The sequence below is a fragment of the Euphorbia lathyris genome, chromosome 1 (genome assembly GCF_963576675.1).
Source record: "Euphorbia lathyris chromosome 1, ddEupLath1.1, whole genome shotgun sequence".
Taxonomy (NCBI): Eukaryota; Viridiplantae; Streptophyta; class Magnoliopsida; order Malpighiales; family Euphorbiaceae; genus Euphorbia; species Euphorbia lathyris.
Window position 1 is genome coordinate 109,228,234 of NC_088910.1, and position 14,442 is coordinate 109,242,675.

General features: G+C 40.0%; 1 non-coding gene across 1 annotated transcript; it reads left to right on the plus strand.

Moving 5' to 3' along the window:
• Nucleotides 1-12,518: 12,518 nt before the first annotated feature.
• On the plus strand, nucleotides 12,519-12,625 carry LOC136216111 (small nucleolar RNA R71). Its single transcript, XR_010683102.1, has one exon. It is a non-coding gene; the product is annotated as a small nucleolar RNA R71 (small nucleolar RNA).
• The last annotated feature ends 1,817 nt before the right edge of the window (nucleotides 12,626-14,442 follow it).

Below are 14,442 nucleotides of genomic sequence, written 5' to 3' on the forward strand. Positions count from 1 at the left end.
TCATAACCCTGCGAGTGGACCAAACGCTACCATAAACAATGCAAATATGCAAAGCCAGATTCTGAATATATAGTAAGATGTACTGCTCATAAAGTTTTACAACTAAAACAGACTGAAAATGAGAGTTGGCCAGAACCCAAAGAGAGGGCAAACCTCGACAATTAACAACAATTAACAAAAAACCAAGATGAGACCAAAAGCTCTCAGGTACTGAATCAAGACTAACCATCGGTTCCGTAAGGCAAAGGATGTCAGGTTTATTTAAAGAACATAAATTAAAGAAGAAATTTTGAGTATCCCTATTTAGGATTCCCATGTGTTGTCCTCTGAACAGACTCTAGCAAGTGCACTAGAAACAAGTAATAAAGTGATAAATAGAGTATCATCTCCACAGGGATTGAAGACCAAATTTTACTAGAAAAACCTTGCAGAACAGGGTGTTCGTTGGTGTGTGAAATCTTTATAATGAGAGATATTGTGAAAATGTGACAAAGTCAATGAGTAAACTGATAAAAACGATTACTTGATAATGGGGTAAAAGGTAGAACAGGTTAGGCACAGCGGAACCGGTTACTTTAAGTCCCTAAACATCCTATTTATTTATGAATGGAGTAAAGTGAAGTCAAGGTTTCTGTTTTAATGCTCACTTAAGTCAACTCTCGCGTGTTCTTAAGATTCTAAGACTTACTACAACCATAAGCGTCCCTAAGGTTGGTTCTTTCTTGCATTATGACCGAAACAACATTTCAATAAAGAAAACCCTTGATACAACCTCCTAACATTCCTGCTTCGGGGTTGGATGTTTGATAAAAAGGTCCGTGAAGATGAAAGTAGTTCCCTATCATTCATCTAATACTAGCAGACATGCGTAAGCAATGGAATAAAAAGCTTCATCAAGCACTTCATAAATTAACAACATTCATTCATAAATAGAAAATAGAGAGCTTACATAACCGGCCCTAACTGGCCGAACCAGTTCAAAATGACTACTCACTCATACTACCGAGTGAACAGTCTGCTTCCCATCTGCAGAGCTCCATCAATGGAGTCATCCTCTTCCTTGAGAGCTCTTCTCTCTACCAAAACGTCTATTTTTAGTTCACTCCAAAGGTATCCTTCCTTTCCCCCACTACATCTATTTAAAGGAGAAAAGATCAAAATGGTACTGAAAGTATGTGATAAAAAATATTACAAAAACCAAATAAATTGTTCATAAATCCTAGACTACTAGAAGTGGTTAAGATCCTTTTGACCCTTGAACACTCAAGGGTCGAACTTTCTTGTCATCATGCTTCTTTTAACTGCTATTTTCTGCCTTTCCTGCCTACCGCTCCTGCCGTCTGTCAAGTCGCCATCCATCATCAGAAATTGCAGCGTTAGACCGCTGGATCATATTGTGTCAAATGTTGTAACCTCAGAGGTGGTAGTACTGACTTCATTAAGGATCATTTAATATGTAATGGCCTCATGGTTTGTGCAAAATAGGCTGCTTACAGTCTGTTTGACTTAATCTTTCCCAATCTGCACAAAAACACTTATAAGACCTTCTTTCACGTAATTTAACCCTAAAAACACCCTTAATTCATCATAAATAATATGTTAAATTGTAGTCAAATTCATGCCTAACAAATACCCCCAAATTGAATTTTTGCTTGTCCTCAAGTAAACAACAAATAGAAAACAAGTCAACTTACTGGGAAGGATTTAGGAATGAAAGAATATGGAGGATGAGTTGGAGGAGATCATGGAGAAAAAGGGATTATAACAGATCATTTGTTCTTGGAAAATTTACAGAAAAACGCAAATCACGATTATAAATGAAGTTATGCCAGTGTTTGATCATATAACCCTACTCAAGAAATTCCTCAAAGCTTAAAGTTAAACCTCAATTTTCACATGAACGACCTGTCTGCCCAAGATGCCTCACTAAGGAAGGGATGTTTCACTCACTCTCGAATGGCCCTTTTTTTTCGCCATAAGAAAGGGAATGCAACTTCTCTCCTCAGCTCAGTAAATACACCCGTAGGGTGTGAATTTGCTTATCGGTCCTATTTCTATGGGTTAAAGTTTTCCAAACAGAGTCCAAAGGTCTTTTAATGGTTGTAATGTAAGGTTAAAGTATAGGTGTGGAAGTGAATGGCTTTTTATGTGTAAGAATTCTGTCCTCATGCACTTTACACAGATCCCTTGGTGTTTTTACATACAACCTTGCACAGTTTGTTTTAACAAATGATTTACCCACTCTTTTCATTAACTCCTACCACTAAACAACCAATTCCAATGATTTTGGGCACACATTGTGATAGTGGCCATGAATGAAGAGGTCCTTTACTGATTTTTCTTTTTCCTCTCAATCATTTTCTTTTATTCAACATTTTATTTTAGTATGTGCTCGAGTTTCCTCAGCCAATTATATTTTCAATTAACACCGCTTGCATGAGGCAAATTCTCGGCTCTTTAAGCTCAAAGTGAAGGGATTATGGTTATTCACAAGCTAAGTTAACGAAAGACAAGGGTAAGGCTCAAATGGTTCATCCTACTATATGAGTGCAATACACGGGTTATGTCTTTTTAATGGTTGCGTTGGGTGCCTAATGCCTTTATCATTCTAGGTTTGTCAAAGAAATTTCCATTTCTATAGGGCATACCAAAGCAAATTCTCCCTAAAGATAGCAAGTACTGGCCCACTCTTTAAAGAATCAATGCATTTTATATGCAATTGCAGGCTCAAGTTCTCACTACTTTGGGGTTTCATGCATTTAGGCAAAAGGTCCCTCACGTGAATGTTGATTTAGAACTTCAAAATTTTTGGAACTTCAAGACTCGGGCATTTAAGATTGACACAAGGCTATCACCACACATTTCAATCATAACAAGCGCAATCTGTTTAGTGATTACTGCAGAGTCTAAACAATCGAAACACTAGAATGTTTATAAGAAAATGACCACAAACAAGGAATATTTACTAAGGACATTTAAAGATTTCCTTTTGTACATGCCAAAGATCACAGGGGGATAATTTATTATTCAGAAAATACTACACTAACAACTTTGTTCAATCTTTTATCATGTTATGCACACAGATATTGCATTTTATATGTAATTTCCCACCCCCCAAATTAGAATCAAACATTGTCCTCAATGTTACGACTAACAAAAGCATAGGAAAAACAACATAACATGATAACAGGCGAGTGTAAACAAATGCAAAGAAGAGGTATAAGTGTTACCAGATGCTTGGATAGCGACAAATTGAATGATCGGACAGGCGGAGAGAGAGAGGAATCAACCTCTCTATCCGTAGGAGGAGCATTGCCATCCACTTTCTAGGAGGCAGCGGCATTGGCAGTTGTTTCAGGTTTAACTCTTACCGAACTCTTAATCGAGGCACCAGAGGGACTCTCCCTCCCATGTTCCTCCATACAAAGGTGTTTGAGCATGTCAATTTCGCCTTGTTGCACGGCATTTTTATTGTCTAGGGCAAAGATCTGTTCTTTGCATGCTTGAGTCTGGGCAAACAGGGCGTTGAACTTGAAGAGGATATCTTCATTTGAGAGCCTTGCGCATTTCTGGTAAAAGCCAAGATCTTTGGCTTGTTCAATCTACTCAAACTCTGATGACACTAATACCGTAGGCTCATTCTTCCTCTTCCGACTTTCAACCCTCCTAGCCTCAACAAAATCTGACATCCAGACCCACTTCCCATTCACCATTCTCCCGAAGAGCATACTTTGGAGGCTTTTCAAGTCGATTTGGTCCAGGTAGTTCACCACTGTTAGCCTGTTCCGGTCTTCTGGCTTGAAGACTCCGATTGCTTCGGCTATTCACGTCACAATGCTGCCACAGCATATGACGGAAGAGTTTTTCCTCCCAAAAGCGCTAATGTACTCCCCAAACCAAAATCCAAGGTTCATCCTGCGCCCCTGTACCATACTCCAAATCATCGTCATCCGTAGTGCCGAGCATGTTATTAAATGTGTTCAAAGATGGCCGTTGGGTATGGGTCATCAGCCGAAAACTGAACTTTCCTTCTTCATCTAGGTCGGTGATCTCAGGATCATGTTTAAAGGTGGCCAGAAACTCCAAAGTGAGTTCCTTGTACGAGGGCTCCTTCATCTTAAAGAAGCAGCCAAAGTGACCTGCTTGCATGGGTTTCTTTACACGCTCCGCAAGCTTAAGCTTTTTCAGCGTTTCCCAGCATATAGTTCTCACCGGCCCAAATTCCAGTTGAGCCAAATCATCATAATATTGTTGCACTGCGGCGTCTTTAAATTGAGACAGTTTCTTTACCAGTTTTTCATCGGGTACGAACGTGACTGTGCTTGTTCCCACCATCTTGCCCTTTGCTTTGTCTTTCTTTGCGCCTTCTACTTTCACTTGTTTCCCTGAGCCTCGAGTCCTCATCCTGAGATAGAGACTAAATAGGGACACCCAAAGATAGTTTATCAAACAAAATATGGGGAACGGTGTGAAAGAAAGAGTTTAGAAAAGTTTTAATTAGGGTCCGCGATACAGTCTACGTCCTTTAAGTAGAAAAAGGTGTAAAACGGCCTGTTGCCAGAACCGTCATTATGATGACGTTTCTATGAACGCCACCTGTATGAGTTGTTGTGCCAACAGCCGCGGCCAGACGAAAGGACGCTTGGGGCAGCGAATGGTTACTTTTTGAGTTTGAATTTACTATACTCTACCTACTTTGGTTTTACCGAGAGAGGTGCAAAAGTAGAGTATCATAAGTACCCAAAGAACAGTTTGATTTGATGTTTACTTTATTCGCCTATGTTCGCTTCATATTTTGGACCAATTGATTCCCCCCCCCCCCCAAAGATCATTTCAATCTCCTTTTTCAAACAAGTAAAAATTTAAAACTTTACCCACATGGAAGGGTAAAAGTTTTATATTTTTGCTCTCACTTAAAAACCTGATATTAATCAAAGAAATTATCTTATTTATGGACCCTCATATGACATAGAGTTAATCTTAACCCGACTAAGCAATCCTACCTAAAATTTGACAAAAATTTAAAGTAATGTACTAAAATGCAAGATTACTCGTGCTACAATTGGTGTTTACAGCGGACACCCTATTCTTGATTCTATTGGCTCGAGGGGTCCTGGAAGTGGACAGTGTCAATCTTTCTTTGGTGATCATTCTCAAGATAAGGTTTTAACCTCTGCCCATTGACCTTGAAAGGTTCATGACCATCCTTGCCAATCTCGACTGCCCCGTGATCGAACACTTTGTTCACCGTATACCACACTGACCACCTTGATTTCGGCTTTCCAGGGAACAGTATGAGCCTTGAATTGTACAAAAGGACCATTTTTCCTTCTTGAAAGACTTTCTCCTGGATTTTCCCGTCGTGCCATTTCTTGGTATTCTCCTTATAATTCACCGCATTTTCGTATGAAAACAACCTGAATTCTTCCATGTCACAGAGTTGCAACCTTTTTTGTTCTCCCACAGCCTGTTTCTCAAAATTCAGGAAAGTTAAAGCCCAAAAGGCTCTATGCTCCATCTCTACTGGAAGATGACAGGACTTTCCATACAACAATCTAAATGGGGACATTCCAATGGGTGTCTTATATGAAGTTCTATATGCCCATAAAGCATCGTCAAGCTTGTTTGCCCAGTCTTTCCTAGAATTGCCCACGGTTTTTTCCAAAATTCATTTGATTTCACGATTTGAAATCTCCACCTGTCCACTAGTTTGTGGGTGGTAAGGCGTGGCAATTCTATGAGAGACTCCAAGCTTGCCTATCAACTTTTCAAATTGAGCATTGTAGACACCGAGTCGGAGGACCTGTGACGAAAACCTGTAACAAGACGGTCGAAGCGGTTGGTTTCGGAAGTTTTAAAACAAAAATATATAATAAAAGGGGAAGAAGTTAGTGGGAGTCGCGGTCGTCGAGTGGACGGCTCGCGAGTGCTCAGCGACGTGGTGCGAACGCCTAGCGGTGGCCGTCGCGCGTCCGACGACAGTAGGACGTGCGCCCGGCAGCGCGGGACGCACGCCGGACGTCCGCTGGGCATGCGCGGCCGACGGCCGTTGGGTGAGCGCACAACGACGTGGGGCGAGCGCCCGACGTCCGTTGGGCAAACGCCCAACGACGTTGGGCGAACGCCCAACCTGCGTTGGGCGCGCGCCCAACGAGAGTTGGGCGTTCGCCCAACTAAGGTTGGGCGTCCGCCCAACCTGCTTTGGGCGACGCCCAAAGTCTCCGGGATCCGTGCCTATATAAGGCATGGATCCCCATGCATTTAAGGGGAGGAAAATTTTTTGGAGCTTTCTCACTCTAGACATTTTTAGAGAGAGAAAGTCAATTTTTTGGAGAAAATATTTTTTTTCCCAAAAAAATCCAAATTTTCCAAAGTTGAATATTTTATCGAAAACACAAAAAAACACCGAAAAATCACGATTCGCGGAATCCACCGACTTCGACTGTCAGATACCGATCTTGAGATATTATCCGAGGACTAGACTCGTTTTATTTTATTTAATTTATTTCCTTTATTTATTTATTTTTATGTAATAATTTTATTTATTTAGTTATTTATTTATTTATCACGCTTTATTTAATTTTTCTCATTTATTTAATTTTCGCCTCGTGTTAAATAAACGGTCGGTTTTGTTTTGAAATAAAAACCTCGTTTTAATAACCCAATACGAACCGTGATCCGATTCAAAGGTAGTTCGGGATTAAAAAACATTGTAATTATAAGTTTTCAAAATTTTTCTAAACAACGTTTTAAGTAAAAAACATCGTTTTAGGATTCTCCGTTATAAACTATGATCCAATTTTGGTAGTTCGGGGATCCGAAATGATAGAATAGATCTAATCTAAAGCTTTTGAATAAATCTGGAAAGTTGTGGACTGTTTCTGTAATTCTGTATTTTTTGTCACTAATAGTTGTTTACCGACGGATTTTCCGTCGGTAAATCTGCTGGAACCTTAAATATCCATTTTTGAACCTTTTTCTTACCTTTTTGACATTTCTTCTTAAATATATCTCTATTTAATTATGTAAAATATTTGATAAATATATTTTTGGTTTATATAATTATTATCTACATATTATATATTTACTTATGCTATGTTAAAAATTTAATTCATATTGATTTGGTTTTGTAAATTATATATAAGTATATATGTGTAGTTTTTGTGACTTTTTGGGATGATTAATTGGTTTTTGGGTTATGATGTAAATATTATTTTTGAACTAAAGGTTATTTTCTATATTTATGAACCATGTTCATTATTTTACATGTTTTAATTAAAATGAAAGTATATTATATCCGATATTATTTTTTATTACTACTTCTACTTCTTAATATGTGTTATTTTCTAAATTTTGTATTATTACTACCCTTTTTGTATATATGTATATCTATGTATATTTACTCTATTTTCATACTTATATATATATATCCTTTCAAATGTATTTGGTTGGGTGAATCGAGATTAGATTGTTAATTGTTGTGATTATGTTCAAGTAAGGTTCAATTGAGTGAAAAAGGGGAAAATAAAACCACAAAAAGAGAGTTTAATTTGCTTATTTAAACTTAAGTTTTCTAGATATTCCTAAAGTGTAAATAACGTTTTCTTGTCATTTTTAAACCATTTCCAAAATATCACGTGTTGAAACCTTAATTCGTTCCAACGACGGATTAAGCGAACCTTGTAATTAAAATCGTGTTGTTGTAAATAATAGAGTTTTGAATCGTTTTCTTACTCAAATGGATTTGTACAAAAATAATTGGACTTGTATGCCTAATCACGTTTTTGGAGTTAAAGTTTTTTATTCCACATTTTCAAACATTCGAGTCGTTCCAACGGCGATTCGAGTCGATGTCATGTAAATTAACGGGGTTTTAAAACGTACCTAAATCGTTCCAACGGCGATTAAGGTACGAACCATGTAAATAAACTCGTTTTGGGGGAATGAGATTAGCTTAGAGTTAGTGTATAATATAAAGTATAAATCACACTATGAATAAATCAATTCTTCCTTCTCCCCTTCTCTCTCCTATGTATTTTTAATTCGTGTAAATGGGTGATTCTTTACTAAAGTGGCTTTCAATAATATATGCTCAAAACGGTTTTCAAAACGAGAAAGAAAAGGTTTCAAATGAATTTCAAACTTGAAGAAATATGCGATTAGTCCGTTATCGCCTAACACGCTGAGTAGGAGGCCGGTGGTTCATAACCGGGCGATGTCGGGGTGCCTAGTAGCCTTTCTCCGGAAAGGAGCTAGCCTTCTCGGCTCGTACCTAAGTTTCCCGAACCCTCACCGGTCTCCCGCAAGGGATCGGTGTTCATTTTCCCATTCGTGGGTGGCGACTCTTCCATACTCCGAGCTCCAGTCCTGCCGAGCAGCTTGATTCCACGATTGGTTGCTTTCGGCGCCAATCACCGCTTACATCGCCATGAGGTGTCCACCCCCTGGTCCGCCCGGGCGAGGCCATTCGGCACCTTGTCTAACAAGCGTTGAAAAAGTGGGTTCCTTGATCACTAATGATCGCTCGTGGGACACCAAATCGGGCAAACAACCTTTTTAGGAATTTTACAATCACACGGGCGTCATTGGTGGGACTAGCAATTGCTTCGACCCACTTGCTCACATAGTCGACTGCAACTAATATGTATTTATGTCCAAAAGACGTAGGGAATGGTCCCATGAAGTCTATGCCCCATATATCAAATATTTCACAAACAACAATGTTATTGAGGGGCATGGCATTTCTAGGTGAAATATTGTCTGTTCGTTGGCACTCATTACAAGTACTTACAAACATATTGGCATCTTTGAAAATGGTTGGCCAGAAAAAACCTGATTGGAGCACTTTGGCTGCAGTTCTGCTCGCGCTATGATGTCCACTCGCTTCTCGATCGTGACAATGGCTCAAAACAGCATGTCCTTCCTCTTGGGCGATGCACCTGCGAATGATCTGATCTGCGCATAACCTGAAAAGATATGGTTCCTCCCAAAAATAATATTTGATTTCTGCATAGAACTTCTTCCTTTGGTTAGTGGATATGTTATAAGGTTTAATTGAACTAGCAAGGAAATTCGCAATGTCAGCAAACCATGGAGTAAGCTATAGAGAATACAAACGCTCATCTGGAAAAATCTCTATGATTTCTGGTTGTTCCTTGTTGTTGTTATGAGAAATTTTGGACAAATGATCAGCAGCTACATTTTCTGTCCCCTTCTTGTCCTTGATCTCGAGGTCAAATTCTTAGAGTAAGAGTAACCACCGTATCAGCCTTGGCTTTGCATCTTTCTTTGCAAACAGGTAGCGCAATGCAACATGGTTTGTGTAGACAATGACTTTTGACAAAACCAAGTATGGACGTAATTTGTCAAAAGCATATACTACTGCAAGAAGCTCCTTCTCTGTCATGGTGTAGTTTTGTTGAGCCTCGTTTACTGTTTTGCTTGCATAATAGATAGGCCGGAACTTCTTCTCAATCCTTTGCCCAAGAACAGCTCCTACACATGTATCGCTAGCATCACACATCATCTCAAATGGCTGTTCCCAGTTTGGTCCTGTTAGTATAGGTGAGTTGATCAGCTTGCCCTTCAATAGTTCAAATGCTTTTACACAGTTTGTGTCAAATGAGAAGTCCACATCTTTATGTAGCAAAGCTGACAAAGGCAATGCGATATTTGAGAAATCCTTTATAAACCTTCGGTAGAACCCCACGTGTCCAAGGAAACTTCTCACATCTTTGACATTAGTTGGAACGACAAGTTTCTCTATCACTTCCACCTTGGCCTTGTCCACTTCCATCCCTTTTTTAGAGATTTGATGCCCGAGAATGATGCTTCCAGTAACCATGAAGTGGCACTTCTCCTAATTTAAGACTAAATTGGTCTCCTTACATCGCACTAGCACAGCCTCCAGGTTGTTCAGACAGCTTCCAAATGAGTTTCCATAGACGGAGAAATTGTGCATGAAGATTTCCACAGTCCGTTCCACCATATCGTGAAATATGGACATCATGCATCTCTGAAACGTGGCTGTGGCATTGCATAATCTGAACGACATCCGTCTGTAAGCGTAAGTCCCGTAGGGACATGTGAAAGTTGTTTTCTCTTGATCTTTACAATGGATAGCAATCTGATTGTACCCCGAATATCTGTCAAGGAAACAGTAAAATGCATACCCTGCCAAACGTTCTAGCATCTGATCAATTAAGGGTAAACGGAAATGGTCTTTCCTCGTTGCCTCGTTGAGCTTTCGGTAGTCCACACATACTCGCCATCCTGTTATGGTTCTTGTGGGAACCAACTCATTTTTTTCATTGAGAACCACTGTGGTACCTCCTTTCTTTGGCACAACATGAATAGGGCTAGTCCAGACACTGTTAGAGATGGGATAAATGATTCATGCATCCAACAGCTTGATCACTTCTTTCCTTACAACCTCCTTCATGTGGGGGTTCAGTATGCGCTGTGGTAGGATAGACGGCTTGTGATCTTTCTCCATCAGAATTCTATGAACGCATACTGCTGGACTAATACCCTTGATATCATCAATTTTCCACGCAATAGCATCCTTATTTCTTCGCAATACCTCCATGAGTTGAGCTTTCTGATCAGGGGTTAGTTTTGAAGATATAATCACCGGGCTTCCGCTAGGTGGTTCAAGAAATGCATACTCTAGATGTGATGGCAAAGGTTTTAGTTCAGGTTTAGTCAATGGCACAGTGGGTATTTCAGGTGGTTCTTGATGAGTAGGAACAGTGGGGTCCAGAGGATGTGTTGACAAGTTGGTTTCAATGGAACAGCCTGTTCCTTCACATAAATTCACGTCTTCTCCCAAGAGAGCCTCTAGAGTGTCCTGTCCCTGTTCCTGCAAAGTAGAAAGACTTTGGAAATCATCTAAGAAATAACAGGTGTCATCACTAGTGTTAGCTCGTCTCATAGCCTCATTCATCTTGAAAATGATTTCCTCCCCATTAATTTGCAAAAATAATTGTCCTTCTCCTACATCAATCAATGCTTTGCCCGTTGCTAAGAACGGTCTACCCAAGATAATAGGAACATGCAAGTCCTCGTCTATGTCCATTATGATAAAATCAACAGGCAGTATGAATTTTCCTACTTTGACCAATACATCTTCCACGACTCCCTTCAGGTAACATACAGACCTATCAGCCAACTGAATAGACATTCTAGTTGGTTGTGGTTCTCCTAGCCCTAGATTAGCATACACAGAATATGGTATTAGGTTTATACTTGCTCCTAGGTCACATAATGCATTTTCAATATTTAATTTGCCAATTGAGCATGGAATTGAAAAACTCCCTGGATCCTTCAGCTTTTTCGGAAGCTGCTGCTTGTTCTGGAGTATTGAGGAGCAGTCCCTATTTAGTTGGATCATCGAGATATTTTCCAACTTCTTCTTGTCGGACAAGATATCTTTTAATAATTTTGCATATGTGGGCATCTAGGCAAGTGCTTCCATGAAGGGGATGTTGATATGCAACTTCCTCAAGGTGTCTAGCACTTTTGAATTTTTCTCTTCAAGCTTCTTGTTTATCAGCTTCGCCAGATAAGGTACAGGTGGTACGTAGGGAGGGGGTGGTTTGTACCTCTTCCCTTGTTCCTCCTGGTCTCGATCAGTGGTCAATTCCACCACGACTGGTTCTTTCTGGCTAGGAACAACTTGTTCCTTATCTTCTTCAGTGTTTTGAGAGGTACCTGCACACTTAGCATTTTTATCAGTCGACAAAGGAGGGTGAGTTTCCTTACCAAACCGCAGAGTGATTGCCATGACATCTCCTTTAGGGTTTGGTTCGGTATTACTTGGCATTATCCCTTTTCCTTTTGATGCAGACGCAGCAATTTGATGGACTTGTGTCTCTAAATTTTTGATTGAAGCTTATGTCTGCTTCATGAATTGAAACATCATGGTCTTCATGTCCTGTTCTACATCTTCCTTTGGTGGAACAGGCTGTTTATAAGGTGGTTGAGGCTGCCTTTGGTAATGTCCTCCTTGCTGCTGCTGATACCTTGGTTGTTCCTACTGATTTGGCTGTCCTGTCCATCCGAAGTTCGGATGATTTCTTGTAGCAGTGTTGTAGGTATTGGAGTATGGGTTTGGTGGGTTCCTCTGATTATATCCAGCATAATCACATTGTTCCTGCTCACCTTTCCCTTGTTTGACTCCAGGACAGTTGATGTTGAAGTGAGGCCCTCCACAAAAATCACAAACATCATTGAACGGCGGTTCGCTGTGAATGGATGATACATTAATCTTGCTGAGCTGCTTTGCAAGCTGTTCCACCTGGGTGGTCAGTTTTGACATAACATCATCATTCCCCGCTCTTTTTCCTTCACTCCTAGCTGAGTGCCAGTTATAGCTTGTGCTTACGACTCTCTCAATAAGGTTGTACAAGGCTTGTGGTTCAAGATCTTCGGGCTTACCATTGGCAATGTATTCAATCTGGATTTTATAAATGTTGGTGACTCCATTGTAAAAATTCTGTACTTGCATCCACATGGGGATGCCATGATTCGGTACCCTTCTTAAAAGCTCTTTGTACCTTTCCCATGCCTCGGCCAAGGATTCATCCTCTTCTTGCACGAAATGGGATACCTCATTTCTGAGTTTGATGGCTTATCTAGGTGGAAAATATTTCATTAGAAAAGCACTGGCCATTTCTTCACAAGTGGTAATGGTTCCTAGCTGTAGGTTCTTTAGCCAGTTCTTTGCTTTATCTTTGAGAGAGAAAGGAAACAGCTTTAACCTTATCACATCATCGGAAACTCCTCGATTTGATCGAAAAGTGTTGCATAGTGTAATGAACTCCTGGATATGCCCGTTTGGATCTTCCGACTGGTATCCATTGAATTGCACTGCAGCCTGCAACATTTGTATCATAGATACTTTCACTTCAAACATGTTGTTCCCTTCGTTAGGCAACACAATGCACGACGAGTGTCCTTCCGTGGTCGGTCTGGAATAGTCTCTGATCCTCATAACTGGAGGATTGTTGTTCTCTCCTTCCTCCTCTTGGTTAGGTTGAACTGGTTGTTCCGGTGGTACTCTTCCAGCCATCCTTCTTTCTCTTTGTCGCTCTCTTTGTCTTGCTCGTCGAGCTCCCGCTCGGTTTCGTCTACACGTTCTCTCTAACTCAAGATCGATAGGAAAAACTGGTGGTCCATCTCTGCGCATAGACAGTGGGAGCACTACTTCTGGCTGCACTACTTAGCAAACAGATTAAAAACACCTTGTTTCACAGAAATTTTCAGATAAATTTTGTTGCTTTCAATCCCCGGCAACGGTGCCAAAAACTTGTTGTCCTCTGAACAGACTCTAGCAAGTGCACTAGAAACAAGTAATAAAGTGATAAATAGAGTATCGTCTCCACAGGGATTGAAGACCAAATTTTACTAGAAAAACCTTGCAGAACAGGGTGTTCGTTGGTGTGTGAAATCTTTGTAATGAGAGATATTGTGAAAATGCGACAAAGTCAATGAGTAAACTGATAAAAATGATTACTTGATAATGGGGTAAAAGGTAGAACAGGTTAGGCACAACGGAACTGGTTACTTTAAGTCCCTAAACATCCTATTTATTTATGAATGGAGTAAAGTGAAGTCAAGGTTTCTGTTTTAATGCTCACTTAAGTCAACTCTTGTGTGTTCTTAAGATTCTAAGACTTACTACAACCATAAGCGTCCCTAAGGTTGGTTCTTTCTTGCATTATGACCGAAACAACATTTCAATAAAGAAAACCCTTAATACAACCTCCTAACATTCCTGCTTCGGGGTTGGATGTTTGATAAAAAGGTCCGTGAAGATGAAAGTAGTTCCCTATCATTCATCTAATACTAGCAGACATGCGTAAGCAATGGAATAAAAAGCTTCATCAATCAGTTCATAAATTAACAACATTCATTCATAAATAGAAAATAGAGAGCTTACATAACCGGCCCTAACTGGCCGAACCAGTTCAAAATGACTACTCACTCATACTACCGAGTGAACAGTATGCTTCCCATCTACAAAGCTCCATCAATGGAGTCATCCTCTTCCTCGAGAGCTCTTCTCTCTACCAAAATTTCTATTTTTAGTTCACTCTAAAGGTATCCTTCCTTTCCCCCACTACGTCTATTTAAAGGAGAAAAGATCAAAACGGTACTAAAAGTATGTGATAAAAAATATTACAAAAACCAAATAAATTGTTCATAAATCCTAGACTACTAGAAGTGGTTAAGATCCTTTTGACCCTTGAACACTCAAGGGTCGAACTTTCTTGTCATCATGCTTCTTTTAACTGCTCTTTTCTGCATTTCCTGCCTGCCGCTCCTGCCGTCTGTCAAGTCGCCATCCGTCATCAGAAATTGCAGCGTTAGACCGCTGGATCATAGGTTGCTCATCTCCTCATGGTTTGTGCAAAACAGGCTGCTTACAGTCTGTTTGAC